The sequence below is a fragment of the Macrobrachium rosenbergii genome, chromosome 30 (assembly GCF_040412425.1).
Source record: "Macrobrachium rosenbergii isolate ZJJX-2024 chromosome 30, ASM4041242v1, whole genome shotgun sequence".
NCBI lineage: Eukaryota > Metazoa > Arthropoda > Malacostraca > Decapoda > Palaemonidae > Macrobrachium > Macrobrachium rosenbergii.
Window position 1 is genome coordinate 36,412,747 of NC_089770.1, and position 12,500 is coordinate 36,425,246.

Below are 12,500 nucleotides of genomic sequence, written 5' to 3' on the forward strand. Positions count from 1 at the left end.
AAGACTTCGTATGACATTCATGACGAAATAGGAGAACGTCGTCACCATATTCGATAAAATAGAGGGCGAACCTAATGACATTCTTTCATTATGCTCCTCCAGGGAGCACATGAAAAGCATAAAAATTGACCATGGTGATCCTGATAGCCATCCCTTCAGTTTGTTTATACAAACTGAAGGCAAAGGTCGTGTCCAGCACGGCCAGCTCTAAAAGTTGTTTAAAAATGTCCTACTAATTATTAAAAATTGCAATTTTCATCATAAAAGTTTGTTTAATACCAGTATTATTATTATTATTATTATTATTATTATTATTATTATTATTATTATTATTGGAGAAGCAATTCCACAGTTATGTATATGTACATATATTTAAAGATAAATATACAACTGTGGATTTGCTACTTCATTTTAAGACTCATGCTACTATGAGTATTTTTTTATTACTAATTATTTTTTTTAGAATATGAATTTAATTCATAAGTGGACAAGCATATAGGACCATTGACTTGAAATACAAGCCCCCAAAGTATATGGTAGACAGGTTTTCCAGGAATATTGGTAAAAGTTTTCCAAAAGTGTCTTTAATAGTGTTCTTGAAGACTCTAAACTTATTTTTCCGAAGAAGAATTTTTATTTAAATAAGACAAGGGATTTAAAACTACTCTGCATCCTTCAAAAAATCTACTATTATAATTTGATGCTGTACCATAAAAACTATATATTTATAACTTACTCTGCTATGAAAAAACTTAATCATTCCCTTGCTGGAGCAGCCATCTCTCTCTCTCTCCCTAATAAGTAGATTAATGGCATTGGAGTAGTTTTGTTAAACAAAGGTCACTTTTCAGTTGACTGAGGCTAAGCAGATGACTAGGAAACAGAGCTTTGAGAATACCTTATTTTTAATTATTAATACAGAATAAACTAGTAGCAAGACACACACACACACACATTGTCAACACACATATATATATATATATATAAATATGTATATATACTTATATATATTATTATTTATGATATGTATCTATCTATACAGTAATGTATCCTTCCGGGGTGAAGTGTTATTGCCACGAAAATAGCATTTTTTTTTTTTTAAAGAAATAAATGTAAATGTAAAGCAAAAATCATCATCATCGCATCCTTCTCCCCTGTCGTCGGAGTGAGATATCTATCTATCTATCTATCTATCTATCTATCTATTCATCTATCTATCTATCTATATGTATATATATACATATATATAGATATATAAATATATGTAGATATAATATATATATATACATATATATATATATATATATATGTATATAATATATATATATATATATATATATATATATATATATATATATATATGCATACATGTATATAATATATATACATATATGAATATATATATATATATATATATACATATATATATATATATACATATATACTGTATATATTTATATATATATGTATGTAAAGTATATATACATATATATATATATATATATATATATACATACATATATATATACATATATATATATATATATAAATATATATATATATATATATATATATATGTTAAATATACATATATATGTATATATAGGTTTATATAATGTATATATGTGTATATATGTATATTTGTATATTTATATATATATATAAATATAATATATATATATATATATATATATATAAATATATATATATATATATAAATATATATATATATATATATATATATATATATATATATATATATATATATATATATATATATAAATATATATATATATATATATATAAATATATATAATTAAATATATATATATATATAAATATAGTTATATATATATATACATATATATATATATATATATATACATATATACAAATACATATATATATATTATGTTGTTATTATATATATATATATTTCTCCCATGACGAAAAGGATAACATTTGATTTTTCATCAAATTTTTATTTCTTCTTTTTAAATATGCCGATGCTCGTACAATAGCTTTCAAGAAAATTTCACTTTCTGCCGCAAGAAAGAACATTAATACCTTTCGTGTTTTGCAAACAACAATTTTCATTAGTGCACCGACACCGTTATGTTGTCCAATTAGGAAATATTTTGAAGCCTTCAGAATAGCATGTGAGCAAATAGCCGCATTTATGGTTGTGTCGAACCGGATGACTAGGCTACACGACAAAAGAGAGCTTTCAAGAGGAAAAGTACATCACGAGAATGGCATGCTTCAGTCTGTAATTTACTGCCGAAAGGGATTACTGCGACAGAGTGAAGTGCTCGCCTTCGCTGGTACAGTACAGTCACTACGACGCAAGTTTCTTCATTTCCGAAATAGCGAAGAATAATCAAGAAGAGGAAGACAGTGAACGGAGAACCGAAGAACCATACAGTCGTGAACTTGCGTGTTATTTCGCCGATTTAGCAGGGGATAAAGCTGGTTTCGCCGAAATGTTAGCAGCAGACATTACCGGCGTGGAGAGTTACCGAAGAATGCCGATCAGCCAACGCGATGAGAAACTACTTCAAAGCATTTGATTCACTGCAAATAGCTGAGCAGTTGTAGCGAGACGATCAATATCGTCATCTCATAGTTTATAGCCATCGATCTTTGTTAAAGAAGCCGTTGAGTGTGCCAGAAAAGAACTCCAAAGTACGGTTGTCGCGACGTTAAATGACCACCGAGATTTTCTCGAACATACTCTTGAACTCTTCCGGCTCGAAAGCACCTATCGAGACTTCAAATCGTTCGGAAGCTCGAGACAGCAGAAAGTCAGTTTTCGAAAAGCAGTAAGAGAGCAAAGAGCAGCGCGGAGAAGAGCGTCGCTTCCTTCCTCCAGCGGTTGCCCATGGGTCCGACCCTTCCCATGTGGAAATTCGCTTCCCAGCGACTGGTCCCAGTTGTTAAAGGCTTCGCCGTTTTGAAAGGCAGCTCCGAAGGGAAGGGTCCACTCGAGGAAGGCAGAACAGGCTGGGGAAGTTGCTCGGAGAGGTTCAAGAATTGTTGACGAGTTCAGTTTCCTACGGGCTTGCGGGCAGCTCGAAGGTTCGACCCAGAGGTTGCACTGGAGAGTCTCGTCAGGTTGGAGCAGGCCCAAGAACTTCATGAGGTTCAAAAAACTCCAAGGATGGCCAGTTCTGAGGGCAGTTTTGAAGGGAAGGGGTCTCGGTTCCAGTGTTGCTCGAAGAAGGCAGGTCCTTCAGGTTGGAAGCAGGCCCGAGAGGCCCAAGAACTTCGCGACGGCTCAGCGGCGGGCAGCTTCGGCGAGGTGTCAGCGGCCGGAGCAGGCTCCACCAGCGACGAGACCAAAGTCTCCTCCGCGGCCGCTGGAGGGCTCGGAGAGCGTATCTCGTTGCGTTGGGGAAGCAGGCCCGGAGAGTTCAAGAACCGCGCGACGAGACCGTCCTTCCAGATCGCCAGCTTGCTGGCAGGAAGCGCAGTTCGACCTGCATACGCTCTCAGAAGGTGATCCGCCAGAAGCGGTTCGGAGAGGGGCCCAAGAATAAGGATTTGACCCGTTCCTCCAAGGATGCCCGAGGGCGCTCCTGAAGAAGGGTCCGATCCAGAGGCCGTCGGAGTGGTCCCAACAGGCCTCAGAGGTCCAAGAACTGGGCGACTAGCTCAGTTCTGTCGGGCCAGCCTGCGATTTCAAGGGAAGGGGTCCGACCCGCAGCGCTCGGAGTAGCAGGCAGTCCCGCCAGGCCAGAGCGGGCTCGGAGAGACCGCCATCCATGATGAGATCTGTTCCCAAGGCCGGTCATTTTTCGAGTGGCAGTCTGATGATGGTGCGGGCAGCCCGCGATGGGTCCGACCGCAGGCTGCTTCCGAGGAAGGCAGGCACTGTCAGGCCAGTAGTTATAAGCCCGAACCAAGAACCAGCGATGAGGTCCCCTCAGATGGGCTTATGGGCAGCTGAGCGGTTCGACCAGAGGCGCCTCGAGAAAGGCAGGAACTGTCAGGCTAAAGAGAGGGTTCAAGAACCTCAATTAAAACCTCCAAGGCCGGGCTGAAGGAAGGGTTCCACCAGAAGCGCCGAGGAAGGCCCTGCCAGGCTGGGGGAAGCAGGGCCTGAGAGGCCCCAGAATCAAGGATGAGGCTCAGCAGTCTCCCAAGACCACAGTCTTCACCTAGCCTGGTGTGTCTGGCAGCTACGGATATTTTTCTTGGCCTTGTTTTTTAGTTGATTCTAGTGATTGCCAAATATACCTATTAATATTTTGCTATTAGCTCCTTTGATGGTCGATGACCCAACTGGAGACAGACGTAGTCACCAGCAGCAGACGAATGTAAATGTAATAGCAGTTTAGCTTGCTTGCTGCAATTCACCTGTTTTATTTATATGATAATATTGTGATAGGGCGATTCGCAGATATTATGCGGCTCAATGTAACAACACAATGTTGCCAGTAATAAAGGAATATTCTGTGCCTGTAATTAGTTCTCACATCACGCCACCACTCGACAGTGGAAGGTACAGCGAGCTGAAAATGCGGGAAGTCATTTCAACAGCACACGTGATTCAATATCACTACACACAGCATATGTTGAAACACACACTGCATTTATATACATAAATACATATATATGTGTGTATGTGTATACATACATATATAGAACTATTTTATTTGGTCGGCAACACGACACAACAATATATTTTACTAATATGGGATTATTTAGACACAGTTTATAGTTGAGGGTGGTGTTGTGAGATGGAATCCCTTTAAGACGGAAGACCGGTCGTTTTTCGCCTGCTTACCTTCCTGAGTTTGGTGTTCCGGCTGGAATACACCCAGGGCCTGGACATCCCCGTCAGACTCCACCAATGTTGATTGACGACGGCGGTCGTCAAAGTGAAACATCCTCCTGAACGGATACGCAAAGTGAGTATTTCGTCACGAAACGCGAATGGCCGCTTCGGGATATCCGGGGCTCATTTTCTTCGCCAATATTCATCGGTCACGCCCACCGACAAAGGTAGGGCAGCGGTTGCGTGCCCAGCAGTTCATTTCACCGGTCAGACACGTGCATTCGAAATCGCGCAGCTCACATTTCAGAGCGTGACATAAAAACATTGCCACACCGTCACCACTAGATCATTATAAAATACATGTTATCAAAATGTGTACTGTGTGGTGTGTATGTGTATGTATATATATACTATATATGTATGTATGTATGTATGTATATATATACATATATATATATATATATATATATATATATATATATAATTTTGACTATATATACATGTGTGAGTACTTATATATATATATATATATATATATATATATATATATATATATATATATACATATATATATATATATATATACATATATATATATATATATATAGTTAGGTAATTCGAAGGAAGGAGAAATGAGTTCAGCAGTAAAAGGATACTGTTATGCTATTTCAGTAATATTTGTTGCTTTCTCTTCTTTTCCTTCAGGAATTGTCTTTATATTTAATTATCACGCCTTCATATTTCGTGATTCAGTTATATATATATATATGTTAAGAAAGATATATACATATATATATATTACATATGAGTTTATATATATATATATATATATATATAGTATGTGTGTAATATATATACAATATCATATACAGAGTGAGTGTGCATATATATATAGATATAGCTAGGTGTGTATAAAAATTATATCATTACTATCTCTTTAAAAATAAATTGATACTTGTTAGCAAAAATGATTAGCCACAGAACCGTATATATATATATATACATATATATATATATATATATATATATATATATATATATATATATATATATATATATATATATATATATAAAGTTACTGTATATAGTATATATATATATATATATATATATATATATATATAATATACATATATATATATATATATATATATATATATATATATATATATATATATATACCGTATACATACATACATATATATATATACATATATATATATATATATACATATACATATACATATATATATATATATATATATATATATATGTTACAGCAGCATATATATTTAATCATTAACATTTGGAATTGTTCAATAGTTTTGGAATCAATATTCGTTGTAAAGTTTGTAGATCATTTTGTTTCGTTATAATTTTTCACAGATATTTTTCTTTTCCTTCACTACTCTAGTAAGGGCCTGTTTACTACATTCATTTTTGAGAAACATCTATTTAAATGCCGCATGAGTTGGGTATTGTTTTTAAGTTCATATACTTATATGAGCGACAACAGTGCAACATTTTTGTGTAATTTGTCCTTCTTGCTAGATGACAGCCTCTGGGAGATTGTCTTCTGCCAGATTTATCTAGAGCCCGAGGTGGGAAGGCTATGTGCTATGCCCACCAGTGACGGATGGTCTTCGTCACTTTTCATAAGTTGTAGCTTGACATATCTTCCATTTCAGTTACCTCGAGCAAAGGAGAGAGTGTCGCATCGCTTCATCGGCAGCACACGTGCAGTAGCCTGCTTTCGAATTGTTTCAGGGGACTCATTTCTTCGCTTACGACTGCGGGAACAGTTTTCATATTGCGGATGTTGCAAACGGGAACCAAAAGTTCGCGAATGTAATGCATTACTTGGCGGCCACATCTTTGTATGCTTAATGTTTGTTATTTTTTATTTATTTATTGTTAGTAATATCTTTCATCACCGATCTCTTCAGCTTAATACCTTCAAAACATTATTTTCTAATATACTAAAAGGCTTACAGCCATCTTGAATATTGGTTACACATTATTATTGGTTACAATAATACACACAATGGTTAATAATAACAATAACATAGCCTATATACTGTTAATTATGGTAATATATTATATTGTTAAGTTATTATTTTCATATAGTCATAAATTACAATATGACACAGATATTAGTTACATCTTCATTTTATGTTTTATGATACCAAGTCAAAGTGACAGAAAAGAATAACGCAAATAGTGGTTTACTTCTCTTCTTCTTCTTTCTTCTTTCTTTCTTACTGAAGACTGTTATATTTCTGATGAAGAAATATATTACGGATGACTTTCTCAACATTTTGTTGCATCTTTTAAATAGATAAAAACAAAACAGAAAATGGCAAACACATAAGAGTGATTGGAAGAAGCTTAAGACATGTTGAATGAAATCAAACAATGAACAATGGTTATGAATTCGAATATTTAATAAAGCGAACATAATACCTGGACAAAACTTTGCGCAGAATTTAGTAATTTTAGCGGTGTTTCCTTCGAAATATATCAATACAGTCTCACACGTTCATCATGAAACAGCAACAGCCGGTTTTCTGCCTGCCGGATAAGGCAGCACGATGTTGACGATCGAGCGTCTTCATTGCCGCGCCTGGCCGTGCGTTACGGGTGCGGGTACCGACCCAGTTAGTTGGTCAACCGCAGAATGATCGACTTAGAAAACCGTAACATGACCAGTGTTCACGCAAGTGATTTATTAGTTTACTCAGCATCATAGACAGCAAGAGTTGTATTATCTTGTTTACGGATACTCACAGAATTAATAAGCATGTGCCAGCACCGCATTTTCATTATAGTCAACACGCATTTAGGAAGCAGTATTGTGTCTTCTTTTCAAAGACAATTTTTCACAAAGCCCAACACAGTATTCATGTACGAAGATATCATATATCAAATTCAGCAGTCCTGTTGTCCTGTTTACTGCAGCTTAAGCATTTAGCCTTGTGATTTACACATCATTTAGCATACCTCTGCTGATCACTATTACGCCAGCTGTTGTCTGCCTAAACATTGTTGCTTGCTGCACACAATTACATGTTTTTGAGATTTGAGGTTACAACATGCACATTAAAACAGATACTTAGAGACTAATAATATCTTCTATTTCAGTATAGACAGGTGTCGACAATATACCTGTTAAAACAAATATTACCTCTGCCCCATTCTTTTTGCCTGAATGTACCGATAAACTATCGGCATACCCGAAAGGTTGACGCTTCCCCGGATTTGAGCGCACGCTGATCGCACTAATTTTTTAGTTTATTATTTCGGTTAGTGCTTCGTGATTATCAACGAAATGAACCTGCATCGAAGAAACCAAACATCAAATACTCTTTTCGTTCGAATGCTCGTGCAGTCCGCTTACGCAGCGCATTACGATCATAACACACAGCGAATCAGCTTCTCCACAGACCCGAGCACTTTCGCAAATATTTCTGGCACCGCATCTTCCCCAAGCGTACAACAAGCAATCTTCGATAACGGCTCTGTCCTCAGCAACAGTCTTCATAGCTGTTAACGAAAAAATAGTCCACTTCCTTGAATTTTATCACAGTTACATTTCGACGGCGCACGCCACGTGCCAGTCAACATGACCTTTCGGGTTGGAAGGCCGGCAGCTCATTCTCCATACTCGCAGCCAATAGCCAGCACTCTTTCTGACACCTGCTGATGTAAGATTCGAATACAGTCGGTTCATCAATGTCTTTGTACAGACCGTCCATTTCATTTCTTTCTAAGCCCGATTATTTTTCATATCCAGAAAATGTGTCGAGCATGCTATAGGGAACGTCTATATTTTCTCTCGATTTCCGCAGTCAACTGACAGTCAGCCGTTCTTCAGAGAGTTATTCGGATGAAGACCACTTTATGGGAAACACGCACTTATATGAATTACTGCATGGCAACTGACAGACTGTTAATACAGTCAGCAGAGGCCAGTGAGCCACCACAGCCCTTCACATGTGAAATAGCCGGCAGCCAGCATATTTATCGGTTACCAGGTATTCGCCAGTTTAAATGCGTCGTATACATGGTTAAACCTTTCCTTCGTTATTCACTAGTTACTCGTTACGATAGCTGCAAGTAATTATAGTACACAAAAGGTACATAAAATACACATTTGCAGCACACAGATTGTCGTCACCAGGTGCTGCGCTAGTCATTAGTAATACACATGTTTCAGTGTACAGGTGCATGTAAGGTCTATCATGCAAATATTCTAGGCAGTAAGTAATGGTGTTATCATTTTATGAAAATAGGAAATCGATGCAGGTTTCAACTGTAAAGTTCAAAGTTGTTTTTCATTTCAGCTTGAAATCAGCAAATTGTGTTCGGTCAAATAGTAAAATCACTCACAGAGTCATCGATAGTCGGTATCGGTCACAGTGAAGACGAGCGCACTTTGGTAGTTAAGTTGATTAATTATTATTAACTAGAATGATGAAAAATAAGGGAAATATCTGGGAAAGTTTGGAGTTATATTACTGTAATAAGATACAGACTGATTGATACAGGATATATTTATATATATATATATATATATATATATATATATATATATATATATATATATATATATATATATATATATCACTAACTTCTATCAATCAGTTACCCAAGTGTATGCCTTGGCAATACAAAATGAGTAATATATAACTCAAACTTACAGATTATTTCCATATTTTTTCATCATTGTGATCTAGTTAATAATAGATTAATCAACCTTAGCTTACCCACACTAAATTTTGCCTTTCGAGTCTCACTGTGACCCATTACCATTCATATTAAATCCCGAGGCTGCTGCAAAATTTTAGGTATTGATTTTGGGATGAACTTTACTTGCCCATGCGCTTGCCCAAATGATGGTTACATTAAGTGCAAATCAATGGCTTGGCATTTGTCGGTGGTTACCCATTCGCTTACTGACCGAACACAATTTGCTTGATTTTAGAGAACAAAAGACAAGGGGGATGAAAGAGTAACTGGATACAGTTGAAATTTTCCTTTTCTTCGATTTCCTATTTTCATAAAATGATAACACCATTACTTACTGCCCTAGGATATTCACATGGTAGACATACATGCACACACAAACACGCACACACACAAACACATGTAATGATTACTAAAAATGTTGCTGCAACACCTAGGTTATTGACGCCGATAAATCTGTGTGTATGCGGTCTCATGTAAATGTGTATTTTGAGTATATGTACCTTTTTCATTGTGTGCTTATGGAACACTTGCAAGTATCCGTAACCATTAGCGCATACATTGGTAAACTAAGTGAATAAGCGAAGGAAAGAGGTTTAACCCTTTGATTTCGGTTGTAACGTATACGACGCATTTAATAAACTGGCCCGGAACACTGTTGTGTCGTATACGAGCACCGGTAATTTCCTTTTATGTGAAGGACTGATGATTGAAATACTGGCCTCTTTTTCTTGATATGGTAACAGTCTGTCAGTTGCCATACAGTAATTCATATAATTCACGTGTTTCCATAAAATCTATTAGTCTTCATCAAGATGTCAAGCAGAGGACGGGTCAAGGGTAATGACATCCCTGGAGTTGACTGGCAAGATTTGGAGAGAAGAGCTCGACGAGGATAACTATTTTATAGATCTTTCCGACTCATTTCGATATGAAAATGAATCGGATTTAAAGAAATAGAAATGGATAATTATATCCGGTACAAGAGACAGCATGAAATATCAACCGACAGTGAAAATGATGAAAATCTGCCACTCACAATGAAAGCCAAGGTGTCAAAAGAAGGCGGAGACAGCGAAGCACCAGGTGATGAGTGGGAGTGGGCCAGCCAGCAGTTTCAGCCCAGAGATTTCATATTTGACAGCAGTGGCAGTGGCATTACGTCGAAATGTAATGTGAATGAAAATTCAAAGGAAGTAGACTATTTTTTTGAATTTTTCGTCAACGAATTTATGGGGCTGATTGCTGAAGAGACAAACCGTTATCAGAGATTCCCTTGTTGATACGCTAGGAGATGCAGTGCCAAAGCATTTGCGAAAATTTGTTCAGGTTACTGTGGGAGGAAATGATACGGTTCCTGTGTGATTATGATCATGTCGCATATGGGCAAGTAAACATCGCATCGTAGATTACTGGACTACGCTTGAGACATTCGACACAAAGGAGTGAGAAGGCTACGCAAGGGACAGATTTCTTCAAATTCTACGGGTTCTACATTCGTTGATAATTCACAGGAACAAGCCTAGATAATAAACTAAAAAAATTAAACCCGTGCTCGACAGTGCGGGCAGAAAATTCCGGGAAAATTTCAACCTTTCCAGGATTTACGCATAGATGAAAGTTTAATGTTATGGAAGGGAAGTTTCAAGCAGTACATTCCAGATAAAAGAAGTCGATTTGGAGGAAAATATTTGAACTTTGTGATGCCAAACGGATTATATTGTCGATTTTATAATCTATACTGGAAAAGATACAGAGATATTGGTAGATGAGGATCTAGGGTATCTGGTTTTGTGGTAAAACATTTATGGCTCGCATCTCGGAAAACATCACATCCTTGTATTTCGATAATTGAGTATTGCAGCCCAAAACTGCTCAAGTATTTGGGCGACAACGAAACAGGAGCATGTGGAACAGTCTGAAAATAGGAAATTTATGCCTAAATTTCCTGATGTGAACAAATCTAGATTTCTGTCTCAAAACTGCAATGGAATATTAGGTTAAAATGGCAGGATAACAGGACAGTGTATATGTTATCTGGTACATGAAAATATAATGGTAGACTAGAAAAAGGTGTCGACTAGGGGAATTTCAGTAAAAACCTGCATGCGTTGTTGACTATAATAAGAAAATGGATTGTGGACAAGAAATCGACATGCTTATTAGTTCTAGTGAAGTGTATCCGTAAAACCACGAGATACGGTACATAAACCATTTTTCCGTCTGCTTGATATGATACTAGTAACCGTCATCACTTGCATGGATTTGTTACTGGCAAGAAAGTGTCATATTTACAGTTTTCTAAGTCAGTCGTTCTGGTAGTTGATTGAGCGTACCCTCCAGCACCTAACAAGATAATTACCTGCACCGGTAATAACGCAGCCAAGGCGGCTAACAGAAAGACACTTTCCTGATCCAGTTCCCTCAACAGAAAAACAACTGCGACCTAGACTAAGATGTCGTGTGTGCTCGCATACATCCCGTAGGCCCAAGAAAGGCCAGCAGACATATTTCATGTGTAAAGACTGCAATGTAGGACTATGTGTCGCCCTTGTTTCAGAGAATACCACACACTTTGGAATTAATAGAATTTTGCCGTAAAAAGTTTTGTCAAGATTATTATGTTCAGCTTATTAAATATTCAGATTCATAACCATTTGTTATTCACATTGTTTGGATTATTCAACTTATGTCATAAAAGCTTCTTCCAATCATATTGAGCCTTTGCGTGTTTATACATTTTCTGATTTTGTTTTTTTATCTACAGCAAAAAGATTTTTGTAAAAATAAATGTTGAAATTCATCCGTATTATAATTTTCTTCATCAAATTATGGTTTTAGTCTTTAGTGAGAGAGAGAGAGAGAGAGAGAGAGAGAGAGAGAGAGAGAGAGAGAGAGAGAAATTACTATTTTGCGTTTAATGTTCCTTTTCTGTCCTTTGAAGACTGGATATCATAAAAATATAAAATGAGTT

At 36.6% G+C, this 12,500-nt stretch overlaps 1 pseudogene; it reads right to left on the reverse strand.

Moving 5' to 3' along the window:
- The window catches only part of LOC136854876 (uncharacterized), a 10,394-nt pseudogene extending 5,557 nt beyond the window's left edge, over positions 1-4,837 (reverse strand).
- Positions 4,838-12,500: the final 7,663 nt, after the last annotated feature.